This window comes from Macaca thibetana, chromosome 9, assembly GCF_024542745.1.
Source record: "Macaca thibetana thibetana isolate TM-01 chromosome 9, ASM2454274v1, whole genome shotgun sequence".
In the NCBI taxonomy this organism is placed as follows: Eukaryota; Metazoa; Chordata; class Mammalia; order Primates; family Cercopithecidae; genus Macaca; species Macaca thibetana.
In genome coordinates, this window is record NC_065586.1 from 26,356,062 (window position 1) to 26,370,462 (window position 14,401).

The 14,401-nt window shown below is 41.3% G+C and overlaps 1 protein-coding gene across 5 annotated transcripts in view; it reads left to right on the forward strand.

The window, feature by feature from the left end:
- Positions 1-14,401, forward strand: part of APBB1IP (amyloid beta precursor protein binding family B member 1 interacting protein) — a 166,249-nt gene that overhangs the window by 107,397 nt on the left and 44,451 nt on the right. The window lies entirely within an intron of this gene.

Consider the following 14,401-nt stretch of genomic DNA (forward strand, 5'->3'; position numbering starts at 1 on the left):
GGGCAGACAGGATGAAAGTCTAGCAGAAGGAAGCAGGAGCCAAATCCCAGGGCTGGGGTCCAGAAGCCAGAGCAGGGATGTCTGTCAAGAAAAAGACAAGGTCTCTGACTAGAGGTTCCCAGCACGGGGATTTAGACACAGTGAACAGGGGAGGGACTCAGTTTCTCAAACTGACACATAAGTTTGGCATGAGGACCTACAATCGCCAGGACTTGAACTGTCTGACCTAGAACGTGAGGTTATCCTGAGATTACACCAAGAATAGAAATCCTGGGTCCCAGAATATTGAACTAGAATTTCTAAAAATTCCTACTCTCCAAGGTCTGGGTCGTCAAGAGAGAGTTGAGGATCTCCCCAAAGGAAAAAGGGGGCTCAGAGGTGGAGAAACCAGCAGGATCGATGGATCTGGGAGTAAGAGTCATGAGCAACCCTTGCAGAATGTGTATTTCCTTTTTTCTCAGGATGATGATCAGTTCTGTTCTGAAGCCAATTTCCTCATGTGCAATCACCCTGCTCATTTTGTTCTTGAGCATGTTTCTCAGTTCCTTCCCAAAATATTGAGAATTCTTATTAACTTGCTGAGTAAAAGGGTTACTGTTGAGGTTTGGAGAACCTAATTTGTTTATGAACATTGTGGTCACTTATTTCCCTTTTTGTCTGCTGTTTTAAAAAAATAAAAACTCTTGCTATTCTTTATTAGGGTGAGCCAGTTTCCAAAATGCAAAGAATGTGTATGTAGATGGCAAGAGGGATTAAGGATACAAGGAGGAATGTTAAGAGATTTAGGCCAGGCGCGGTGGCTCATACCTGTAATCCCAGCACTTTGGGAGGCCAAGGCGGATGGATCACCTGAGGTCAGGAGTTTGAGACCAGCCTGGCCAACATGATGAAACCCCGTCTCTACTAAAAATGCAAATATTAGCTGGGCATGGTGGCATGCGCCTGTAATCCTAGCTATTCGGGAGGCTGAGGCATGAGAATTGCTTGAACCTGGGAGGTGGAGGTTGCAGTGAGCCAAGATCACGCCACTGCACTCCAGCCTGGGTGACGGAGTAGGACTTTGTCTCAATAAAACAAAACAAAACAAAACAAAAGAAGATTGCATTATTTCATTTCGTGGCCTGATAAATCCAGGCTAAAGTTTATCCTTCAATATGAGCTTGATGACTATGGCTGTTCATGAGAGGTGCTGTCAGAAAGATTGGCGTCTGAGTCCTGGCCCTGTCACCTAGTAACTGGGTCACTATTGAGATGCTAAGCCTCATTGCATCATCTTCAAGAGAGAAGAGCAGCCAGCCCTTCTTTTGAGAATTAAATATGATACGCCTACAAAATCATTAGTGCAATGTCTAAAAATGTATCAGCACTGAGTAAGTGGTAGTTATTATTGCCATCTAGTATTAAATAAATCTCTTTATTAACCAGTGTTTCTCAAACTTTAGTATGCATCAGAACCATTTAGATTGTTAAGACACAGACTGCTAGGCCCCCAGGGATTTTTATTTAGTAAGTCTGGGATTGGGTGCAGAAATTTGCTTTTCTTTTTTTCCTATGTATTTATTCATTTACTTTTTAATTGACACATAGTAATTGTACATTATGACACACAATGTGTTGTTTTGATATATGTAAACATTGTGTAATGACCAAATCATGGTAATTAGCACAAACATTTATCATAAAATCCTCTCCTCTAGCTATTTAAAATATACAGTGCATTATTGTTAGCTATAGTCACCCTACCTTGCAGTAGGGTACCAGAACTTATTCCTCCTAACTATAACACTGTACTTGTTGACAAACCTCTCTCCCCATTCGCTCCAGTCTCTAGTAACCACTATTCTACTCTCAACTCCTATGAGATCATTTTTTTTAGATTCCACATATGAGTGGAATATAAATGTTTTTGTATTTTCTTTATTCATCCACTGATGGGCATTTAGGTTGATTCTATATCTTAGCTGTTGTGTACAGTGCTGCAATAAACATGTGAGTCCAGATGTCTCTTTGACATACCAATTTCATTTCCTTTGTATATATACCCAGCAGTGGAAATACTGGATCATATGGTAGATGTATTTTCAGTTTTTTGAGGCACCTCCATACTGTTTTCCGTAATGGCTAGACTAATTTACATTTCTGCCAACAGTGCATAAGAGTTCTTGTTCTTCCACATCCTTGTCAGCATTTGTTATTTTTTGTCCTTTTATCATAGTCCTTCTAGTTGGGATGATGCAAAATCTCATTGTAGTTTTGATTTGCATTTCCTTGATGGTTAGTGATGTTAAGCATTTTTAAAATTTTTATTGGCCTTGTGTATGTCTTCTTTGGTGAAATGTCTATTCATGTTGTTTGTCCATTTTTTAAAAAATGAATTATTTGGGTTTTTTGCTAGTGAGTTGAGTTCCTTACAAATTCTACTTATTAACCCTTAGTCAAATGTATAATTTGCAAATATTTTTTCTCATTCTGTAGATTGTCTCTTTACTCTGTTGATTGTTTTCCTTGCTATGCAGATTCACAGTTTTGAGTCTTTCTTTTTGTTGGTTTGTTTGTTTGTTTTGCTTGTTTTGTTTTGTTTTTTTGAGACAGAGTTTTGCTCTTGTTGCCCAAGCTGGAGTGCAATGGCGTGATCTCGGCTCACTGCAACCTCCACCTCTCAGGTTCAAGCAATTCTCCTGCCTCAGCCTCCTGAGTAGCTGGGATTACAGGAGCACGCCACCATTCCTGGCTAATTTTTTGTATTTTTAGTAGCGTTGGGGTTTCACCATGTTAGCGAGGCTGGTCTCGAACTCCTGACCTCAGGTGATCTGTGCTCCTCAGCCTCCCAAAGTGCTGAGATCACAGGCATGAGCCATGCCAGTTTTGGGTCTTATATTAACTATTTAATCTATTTTGAGATGATTTTTGTTTATGGTGAGAAATAGGGGTCAAGTTACATTCTTTTGCATGAAGTTATCCAGTTAACCCAACACTGTTTATTGAAGACGCTATCTTTCCCTCATTGTGAGTTTTTTGGTTTGTTTTTCTTGTTCTTGTTCTTTTGGGGGGGCGGGCACCTTTGTTTAAAATCAGTTGGCTGTAAATGCATTGATTTAGTTCTGGACTCTCTGTTTTGTTCCATGGGCCTATGTGTCTGTTTTTACACCAATACCACACTGCTATAGATTTGTAGTATATCTTGAAATCAGTTTGTGTGACTCCTCCAGCTTTGTTCTTTTTGCTCAAGATTGCTTTGGCTATTTGGAGTCTGTGTTTCCATATAAATTTTAGGATTTTTTTTTTCTATTTCTCTGTGAAGTCTGACATCATAATTTTGATAGGGATTGCTCTGAATCTGTAAATTACTTTTGGTAGCATGGACATTATAAAAATATTAATTCTTCCAATTTATGAACATAGAATATCTTTCTGTTTATATCCTCTTCGCCTTCTTTTATCAATGTTTTATAGTTTTCTTCATAGAGATTTTTCTCCTCCTTGGTTAAATTTATTTCTAAGTATTTTATTTTTGTGTAGGTATTGTAAATGGGATTGCTTTCTTGATTTTCAGATAGTTGGCTACTGTTGCATAGAAATGCTACTAATTTTTGTATGCTGATTTTGTATCCTGAAAATTTACTTCATCTGTTTATTAGTTCTAACAGTTTTTTTGGTGGAGTCTTTAAGATTTTCTACATATGAAATCATGTTGTCTGCAAACAGGGACAATTTGACTCCCTCATTTCCAATTTGGATGCCTTTTCTTTCTTTCTCTTGCCTCGTTGGTCTCGCTAAGAGTTCCAGTACTATGCTGAATAAGAGCAGTGAAAGTGGGCATCCTTATCTCTTTTGAGATCTTCGGGGAAAAGCTTCTAATTTTTTCCCATTCAGTGTGATGTTGGCTGTGGGTTTAACATATATAAACTTTATTATGTTGAGGTATGTTTCTTCTACACCTAATTTGTTGAGACGCTGAATTTTTGTCAAATGCTTTTTCTGCATCTATTGAAATAAGCATTTGGTTTTTAATCTTTATTCTGTTAATGTGATGTGTCACATTTATTGATTTGTATATGCTAAACTATCCTTGTATTGCTGGGATGAATCCCACTTGATCATGATGAATGGTCTTTTAAATATGCTATTTAATTCAGATTGCTAGTATTCTGTTGAGGACTTTTATATCTACATTCATCAGGGATGTTGGCCTGTAGCTTTTCTTTTTGGTTGTGTCCATCTCTGGTTTTGGAATTGGAGTAATGCAGGCCTCGTAGAATGAGTTTGGAAGAATTTCTTCCTTTTCAATTTTTTGAAATAGTTTGTGAAGAATTCGTCTTTATATGTTTGTAGAATTCAGCAGTGAAGCCATCAGGTCCTGGGCTTTTCTTTGATAGGAGCCTTTTTATTACAGCTTCAATTTCATTACTCATTATTGGTCTTTTTAGGTTTTCTATTTCTTCCTGTTTCAATCATGGTAGATCATATGCATCTAGGATTTTAGTCATGTTTTCCTAGGTTTTCCATTCTGTTAGTGTGTAATTATTTATAGTAGTTTTTATGATCTTTTGTATTTCTGTAGTATCAATTGTAATGTCTTTTTTCATCTTTCATTTTCTTTCAGTCATCTTTCTTTTTTTCTTAGACTAGCTAAAGGTTTCTCAATTTTATTTATTTTTCAAAAAAACTTACTCTTTGTTTTCTTAATATTTGTTTTTAGCCTCTTTTAGCCTTAATATTTCTTTTCCAAATGAATGAAATTAATCTCTATTTCATTTATTTATGCTCTGATCTTTATTATTTCTTTTCTCCTACTAATTTGGGGTTTAGTTCTTATTTTTTCTAGTTCCTTGAGATGCATCATTAGATTGTTTATTTGAGATCTTTCTTTGGCTGAAAAAGTCTTTATCACCTTCGTTTCTGAAGAATAGCTTTTCTGGGTACAGTATTCTTGGTTGACAGGCTTTTCTTTATCTTTCGTAACTCTGAATATATTGTCCCACTCTCTCTTGGCCTGCAAGGTTTCTGCTAAGTCTGCTGCCAGGCATATTAGAACTCCCTTATGTGTTATTTGTTGTTGTTGTTTTTCTTGCTACTTTCAGGTACATCTCTTTGTCTTTGACCTTTGAGAATTTGATTATGATATATATTGGGGTATTTTATTTGGGTTGAATCTGGTTGGTGACCTTTGACCTTCCTGTGCATGGATATTTGTATCTTTCTTCTAATTTGGTAACTTTTCTATTATTATTTATTTGAATAAGCTTTCTATCCCTTTTCATTCTTTACTCTCTCTTTAATGTTAAGGATATGTAGATTTGCTCTTTTGATGGTGTCCCATGGGTCTTGTAAGTTTTTCTTTATTCCTTCTCATTTTTTTCCTTTTTTCTCCTTTGACTATGTGTTTTCAAATAGGCTGCCTTCAAGCTCACTGATTCTTCTGCTTGATGAATTCTGCAGCTGATGTTTTCTGTTTCATGTTTCATTTTGTTTGTTACACTTTTCAGCTCCAGGATTTGTTTGTTTTTTTAATTATTTCTATCGATCTGATGAATGTTTCTGATAAATTTCTGAATTGCTTCTCTGTGTTTTCTTGAAGTTTGCTGAGTTTTGTCATAACAGCTATTTTTGAATTCTTTGTCTGCCAGATAGCTGGCACCTCTTTTTGTCCATTTAGAGAGACCATATTTTCTAGGCTATTCTTACTCCTTATAGACATTGGGCTCTGTCTTCCCATTGTTGAATTAGGTATTTGTTTCAGTCTTCCCTGTCTGGATTTGTTTGTGACCCTTCTTTTTCAGTGGGCGTATGCAGAAATTGTGAGCAGATTGACTATTGTATATTATTTCAGCACTAGAGGGCCTCCTAAGTCCAAGTTAGACCCGAATCCTACACTAACTCTGCCGAAGATACACTGTCCAAACTGCGTGGGCCCTGGGACACCCACAAAGGGCCCACCAGATGGTGTGGGAAAGCCGGTCAGGCTCTCAAGTCCAGAGGTTCTGTGGACCATGCTTCCCACAGTACAGCATAAACAGCACATCTGGTGCATCATTTCATCTGGCAGGGATGGTGAGCCACTGCCAAATTTATCCACCTGGCTGCTGCTAGACCCACCCCCCTCTTTGTCCCTTGCTAGCCTCATGTGTTTCAGTCCTGTTGGTACTTGGTACTCACAGTGCTCTCCATAGGCTCAGACAGAAGCAAGCCTCCCACAGAGGGACCCCGTATGGTAAGAAACCTGAGTGTGAGTCCGGGGGGACTTTCCATGTGTGGGTACTGCAGTGGCTCAGGGGAGGGGCAACATAGTCAGGGAAACCATCCCCTTACCGTCCAACTGCGGTTTCACCCATTTTTGCAGTCCAACAGGGCTTCCCAGTCTCACTCACGTTCAGTTTCCTTAGCCCGCATAAAGGCAGTTTTGTGCATGGATAGAAGCCATTCTTTCCTGCATTCTTTCTCATTCCATTCTGGGGCTATATGCAATGGGGCAGAAGTAAATATCCTCCAGGAGAAATTATGCTTCTATGGAGACCTGTTAGGAAGTAGTGGAATATCATGGAAGGAGCGCTGGAATTCTGCCCCGTCGCTCACTTGCTTCCTACCCTTACTCAGCTATATTTTTCTTTACAGTATTTTTCACAATGAAAAATTACATTACTTTAGTGTTTTGTATTTTTGTTGGCTTTCTCCCATAGTAGAATATAAATGTCGGAGAGCAAGGACTTTTTCTATTGTGTTCATTATTGTGTTCCAGAGCTTGGAGTGATATTTGACACATTGTAAATTCTCGATACATATCAGATGAATGGAGAGATTAATGGATGGGTGGATGGACAGATGAGTGGGTGGATCGATGGATGGACAGATGGATGGAATGCAGATCAAAGCCCCCTGCACCATTGTGCCCTTTAAAACATGGTTCAGGCCAGGCACAGTGGCTCATGCCTGTAATCCCAGCACTTTTGGAGGCCAAGGCAGAAGGATTGCTTGAGCCCAGGAGCTCGAGACCAGCCTGAGCAACATATCAAGACCCCCTCTCTACAGAAAAACTTTTTAAATCAGCAGGGTGTGGTAGCATGCACCTACAGTCCCAGTTACTCAGAAGGCTGAGGCAGGAGGATTGCTTGAGCCTGCATTCAAGGTTGCAGTGAGCTATGCTCCAGCCAGGGCAACAGAGTGAGATCCTGTCCCTAAAGAAATGCTTAATTATCTGGGCACTATGGCTCATGCTTGTAATCCCAGCATTTTGGGAGGTCAAGGCAGGGGGACCACTTGACCCCAAGAGTTCAAGACCAGCCAGGCAACATAGGGAGACCCCCATCTCTACAAAATATTTTAAAATCAGCCTAGTGTGGTGATGCACACCCATAGTCCCAGCTACGCAGGAGATTAAGGCAGAAGGATTGCTTGAGGACAGGAGTTTGAGGGTGCCGTGAGCCACAGTCACACCATTGCACTGTGGCCTGGGCAACAGAGCAAGATCTCTAAAAAAGAAGGGAAAGAAAGAAAGAAAAAGAGAGAGAAAAAGGAAGGATAAGAAAGAAAATAGAGAACAGGATTGAATGTCCCAGTTTACTTCCTCTTTACTTCTAAATTTATCCCACGCAATAACTCTCCTACCTCCTGACTCTGTATCTCAGAGGAAGATGGCTCCCATCTGCAACATGGCCTCTGGAACCACATTGTCAGCCACTCCCTTTGGCTTCAGCATCTTCGAACCCCTCTCCAAACAATTCTTCTCTTTTCTTTGGGCCACAAACATTTTCAAATATTCCTTGGTTTGGGGGCTCTAACTCACTCACTCACTCCCCTCAGTTGTATTTGCCCCACCTCTTCAAGCAGCACCTTTGGCCTCTGTCTTCTCTTTAACTCAGACTTCATGAGAAAGTGATGATGCGCTCCATGTCCTCACTTTGGGAGGCCGAGGCAGGGGGATTGTTTGAGGGCAGGAGTTCAAGACCAACCTGGGCAACATTGTGAAACCTCCTCTCAATAAAAAATTTAAAAACATTAGCCGGGCATGGTGGTGCGCACCTGTGGTCCCAGCTCCTCAGGGGGCCGAGGTGGGAGAATCACTTGAGCCCAAGCATTGGAAGTTGCAGGGAGCCATGATTGCACCACTGCACTCCAGACTGGGCAACAGAGGCAGACCCTTTCTCTACGAATATATACATATATCTTTTGAATTTTCTTTATTCAGACCATGGGGTACATCAGTAAACAAAACAAAGGCCTCTGGCTTTGTGGAGTTTGCATGCTACCAGGCTTCTCCCTGCACCCCTGTGGAAACTGCTATTATTAAGATTTCCAAAGAATAGTGGCTTTCTCCAGTCCTCACGGCATCTTTTGCATTGATGATGGCATCCTCATTTTATAATCTTCAGCCTGGACCGCTGCTCTGTTTCTGCTGGTGCCTCCTCCTTCTCTACACACTGTAATGCCCTCCAAGGTCCTAAATTCAGTTCTCACCAGATTCCCTGTGCTCTGGCTGAGATCATATTCACAGCCACAGCTGCAATCATTGTCTGTGTTGGAGACAAATAATTCCCAATTCGTAGTGGACAGTCTCACCTTCTTCCCTAGCCCTACACATGCGGTAACCACATGTCCGAGGGGTACCTCTATTACAGACACTGATTTCAACCTTTCCTCCATGCCCTGCTTTCCACAGTCCCCTAAAAATGAATGGCACCATCACCTACTCTATTCGTTTTCTAGAGCTGCCGTAACAAACTGCTGCTAACTAGGTAATTTCACAGAAATTTATTTCTCACACAGTTCAGAAGTCCAGAAGTCCCAAATCAAGGTGATATTGGAACCAGAAGTCCAAAATCAAAACCAGCGTTGTGTTCCTTCTGAGGGCTCAGAGGCAAAATCTGTACCCTGCCTCCACACCTCTCCTAGATTCCGGCAGCTCCCAGCAATGCTGGCATTCTTTGGCTTGCAGCTGCGTGATGCCAATCTCTGCCTCCCTCAACACATGATCATCTTCTTTCTGTGTCTGTGTCTGTTTCTTCTCTTCTTATAAGAACATGTCATTTTGGTGGTTGTTTTTGTTTGCTTGTTTTTTGCTGGTTTTGGTGTTTTTTGTTTTTTGCTTTTTTTTTTTTTGAGACAAGGTCTCACTCTGTTGCTCAGGCTGAGTGTGGTGGTGTGATCACAGCTCACTGCAGCCTCAACTTCCTGGGCTCAAGTGATCCTCCTGCCTCAGCCTCCCAAGTAGCTGGGACTACAGGTGTACACCACCATACCTGGCTCATTTTTTGTATTTTTGCAGAGACAGGGTTTCGCTATGTTGCCCAGGCTGATCTTGAGCTCTTGGACTCTAGCAATTCACCCACCTTGGCCTCCCAAAGTGCTGTGATTACAGGTGTGAGCCACTACACTCAGCTCACACCAGTCACTTTGGATTTAGAGCCCACTTTCATCCAGGATGACCTTATCTGAACTTTATTACATCTGCAAATACCCTATTTCCAAATAAGGTTACATTCATAGGTACCAGGAGTGAGTACTTCAACATAGCTTTTAGGGAGGGGGAGATAATTAAACCCATAACATTCACCTGCTCTACCAAGCTAGAAACAGAGAAAGTATGCTTGATTTTCTTCCTCTCCCCATTTCTCATTAATCTATGAGCAAGTTCTTTTATTTCCCATCAAGGTCTCCCCCTGAGCCCTCCCTCAGTTCGATCTTATTCTTCACTCAAGATCCATCTTCCTCATAGTGCCCAGTGACTTCCTGTGTCACTGTGCTGTTTTAAAACTTCCAGTGCCCCCCACTGCCCAGGGGATCATGTCTAGATTCTAGTTTGACTCAAGGGTCTTCACTCAGATTCCTCTCCAGCTTAATTTCTGCTTCTTCATTCCATGGTTTCCAGACCTTTGCCATATAGAATTTCTCCATGTTCTCCATGTATATTACAGCATTCTGTCACTTCTTCCAAAGACCCTTACTTGGCCCATTTTCAAACTTTTAGTATGGAGCATACTATTTCATAATCACATTACATATGTGATTTGATTACATATTTGATTACATCATGTGTTTACGTACATCTCTCCCTAAAACACCTCCAGCGAGCATTGCCCAATTATCACGTGAGCTTTCTTATTCCTCTTTTTGTTGTTTTTGTTTGTTTGTTTGTTTGTTTGTTTGAGATAGGGTCTTCTCCAGCCCAGTCAGGAGCACAGTGGCACAATCATGGCTCACCACAGCCTCGAACACCTGGCTGCATCTATCCTCCCACTTCAGCCTCTCCAGTAGCTGGAACTACAGGTGTGCACCACCACGCCCGGCTAATTTTTGTACTTTTTGTAGAGACAAGGTTTCACCATGTTGTCCAGGCTGATCTCAAATTCCTGGCCTCGAGTGATCTACCTGCCTTGGCCTCTCAAAGTGCTGGGATTACAGGTGTGAGCCACTGGCCCCTGCCTCTCTTACTCCTCTTAATGTACCTAGGAATTAGCATACTTCTTAGCACCCAGAGATATTTGTGGAACAAAATAGGACCTTGGTTCTTTCACTAGCTTTGGCCTTGGATAAATTGCTTAGCCTCTATCACCCTGTTTTCTCATTTCCTAAGTTCAGAGGGTCTGTAAGAGCCCTTTAAGCAGTGGCATTCCACAATCGCCCTGCCCTCTGTGTGCTGTTCTCATGTCCCAAGAGAGCTTCTCTCTCTTTATGGTCAGGAACAATCAAATCAGTTGCAAAAGAGCCTGGCCAGTGACATTGCACCAGCATTTTCCTGAAACCTCTTTGCAAATGATTATTCAGCAAAAGGCTCGGTTAGGCAATAATCTCCTTGGCAAAGTCTCAATCACGGTGGAGAACAAGCTCAGTGACTTGCTCTATGATGTCTGCAAGCCTGAACGACTTCCGTGTCACAAGGGAGCCAGAAAGGAGCTTGTTCCCATTAGGTAGCTCATCTTAGAACCATACAATCTGAGGATTGCTAGAGAACTTAGAGGTCATATAATCCTCCTGTATACATCCACAGCACACATGTAGTGTAAGGAAGGAACTTGGTGAGACCTGACCTATAGCAACGTCTATACATCACCCCATCATCAAGGGACTGTTTTATGTTCAAAAGTCATTTTCTTTAAGGGAATGACTATGTTTTATTCTATTTCAATGAATAACATACTTAAGAAATTGTTTATGGTGCTTCTTAAATGGATAATTGTCGCTTTCTGCGTTTTGTTGCAAACACGATGAGATTTAGTCTGCTCTGGAAACTTGGCTCTCACATGACATCTACCAGAAAAAAAGTAATAGATTAACTTGAAGGTCGCAATGTCAGCTTTTTAAATATCTGGGGGGTGGGGCAGAATAGTTGCTTTCTAAGAACAATTGTAAACATTTAATTGCTGAAGAGACCAATGCTTGCCTCTCTTACATGACAATCGGAACACAAATGCTGTTTGTCGGCCAGAGAGCCGTGTTTCTGGTGCTGAAAGACAAGGGCATTGGTTTGGCTTTGCACGTGTTATCGTTGAAGGCAATGCTGGCGGCATTTGTGGGCTGTTACATTCCAGCCAGTGAGTGCTGGCTTTAGTATATTTTTCATCAATACGTCCTTCAGGTTAATTAAGACAACAAATCCTTTTGGCTATCGGGCCATATTACCTGAGTTGATAGATATTTCCGATTTTAAGGGCCTCCAAAGAGGATCACTATTGGAGTAACATTTGCAAAATTAAAATCTAGCATTCAGGATGAGGGAATAAGCATTGAACCGCAAAAACAATAAAATGCCCAGCAGCCATTCGAAAGTGTTTCCTGTCATCTGCTGGCCAGACTGCAAAACTACAGCAACATTCAGGCGCCTGATGTGAAGTTGTCGCCGTTGGTAGAGAGAATGTCTGTGTTCCTGTTTGCTCTGCCCAAGCAAATAGGAACTGACCGTTCTTCGAGCAATGGTGATGCAATTTCTGAAGCCCGAGCGAGCTACATAAGCAATACATATTTAAAGGCAAAAATATGAGTAGACCTTCCTCAATTGCCTGAAAAAACCAAAAAGAGGAATTTTTTCTGTTGTCTCTTCCAAGTCTGAGATTTGGGTGTAATAGCTTAATACAAACACAGAAATTCTAGGTGGTTAGTCAGGAGACCCCCAGGTTCTAGTGGGGGTCACAGGGTGGAATGTATAGTAACGTTTCTGAACCTCAGTTTTCTCATTCGTGAAACCAAAAATTACTAAACTCTCGTCAAGCTCTTGGAGTCTATAAAGATCTTGTTATCTTTTCTGGACAAAGGTAACAATCCCACAGGTTCTTGCAGGCTGAGTCATTAGAAAGTCCAGCAGAGTGACTAGACGCTGCCAGTCAGATTCCAACTGAAGTTTAAAGACATGAGACCCTTTGCGTAGATCAACTTTGAGAATAGCCATTTCCTTGGAGGTCAGTGATTTAAGATGGAAAGTGAAAGAGAAGTGGAGAGGTCCGTGCAATACCCGAAGAGAGGAATTGGACAGCTTTCCACCTTTCCTGCCAACTGAAGAGCAGACAGATGCTTCCAGCTCTCTTTGCTTTCCTTTCCACTTTCAGCCCCACCAGCAAATGAGGATTATCCTAGCAGGATTAATAAATCCTCTGAGGACAGGAGGAAAAAGAAAGAGGTGGTACCATACCCCTCCACACACACACACACAAGATGCTTGTGGTTGTTAATTATTTTTCTACATAATAAAATGTATTATAATAAACCTTATAATGACCGATGAAAATTTACATGGCACATATTAATATCTTAGAACCTATGTTTGGTTGCTGGCCCCTCGCCTGATGACGGCAAGATTTCTAACTCAACACGAAATGTTGTGCTTGTTTCTTTTCTTCAAGTATTCTGACATCTGGACTGGAACACCTGCCATGTGCTGGCCATGTGCTAAGCAATGAGGGTCTTCAGCAGTGAGTAAGACAGATGTAGTTCCCACCCTCATGGAAGACACAGTCTATCTGAGACAGACACATAAAACAGAAACTAACTGGGCTTGGTGGTTCACGCCTGTAATCCCAGCACTTTGGGAGGCTAAGGTGGGAGGATCACTTGAGCCCAGGGTTTCAGCACCAGCCTGAGAAACATAGCAAGAGTGTTTCTTTAAAAAAAAGAAAAAAAGCCAAGCATGGATGCATGTCTGTGGTCCCAGCTACAGAGGAGGCTGAGGTGGAAGGATTGTGTGAGCCCAGGAATTAGAGGCTGAGCCATGATGGCACCACTGCACTGTAGCCTGGGCGGCAGAGTGAGATCCTGTCTTAAAAAATAAAAATTAAACCAGAAACAACAAAAGCAATGAGGACTAAGAGGAATGCAAGGTGTTTCTCTTTCACACTTGCCCATTTCCTTGTTATCTTTGTGAGCTCCTAAAAGACCTGTTCAGCAACCGGAACCACTGCTTAGTGCCACTGGCACTAAGTGTAATAGACAGAAATAGTCCTCCAGGGTGTCCATCTGGAAGCCACTGGCCCATTTGAGCAGCAGATAGCAGTTAAGAAGGAAAGGTCATCACAAAACTCTGAATTTTTAGAAGCAGAAATAACCCTAGAATCAGTTTTTGGGAGTTATAAACCCACAATTCTCATAGGCTTTAATTCTATGACATAAGAATTACTTCAGGTAAGTTCCCTTATCTGACAAATGGAGAAGCAGCTCAGACTTCTCATGGGGATAGAGACATGATGGATGTGAAAACCTTCCAAAAGTTAAAAAGTCATAAATGAAAATTATAGTAATAATAATTAGTAAAAAGTTCTTACAAGCAAGGCATGGTACCTCATGCCTGTAATCCCAGCACTTTGGGAGGCTGAGGCAGGAGGATTGCTTGAGGCCAGGAGTTTGAGACCAGCTTGGCTAATATAGTGAGACTCCAATTCCACAAAATATTTTTTTAAAAAAAATTTCAATTAGCTGGACATGGTGGTGTGCACCTGTAGTCCTAGCTACTCAGGAGGCTGAGGGGTAAGGATCTCTTGACCCCAGGAGTTCAAAGTTTGCAGTGAACTGTGATTGTGCCACTCCAGCCAGGACAACAGAGTCACACCCTGTTTCTAAAACATTTTTTTAAAAGATGTGTTTCTGATAAATCATAAAACAAATTTCTTTTTCTTTTTTTTTTTTTTTTTTTTTTTTTTTGGGCAGAGTCTTGCTGTGTCACCCCAGGCTGGAGTGCAGTGGTGCAGTCTTGGCTCACTGCAACCTCCACCTCCCAAATTCAAGCAATTTCCCTGCCTCAGCAGGAATTTTTTTTTTTTTTGTATTCTCAGTAGAGGCGGGGTTTTACCATGTTGGCCAGGCTGGTCTCGAACTCCTGACCTCAAGTGATCCGCTCGCCTCAGCCTCCCAACATATAACAAATTTCTCAAATCCTTTCAAAATTTAGTCATTTTTAAAAGTTACCTTCCTAATTTTACAACCA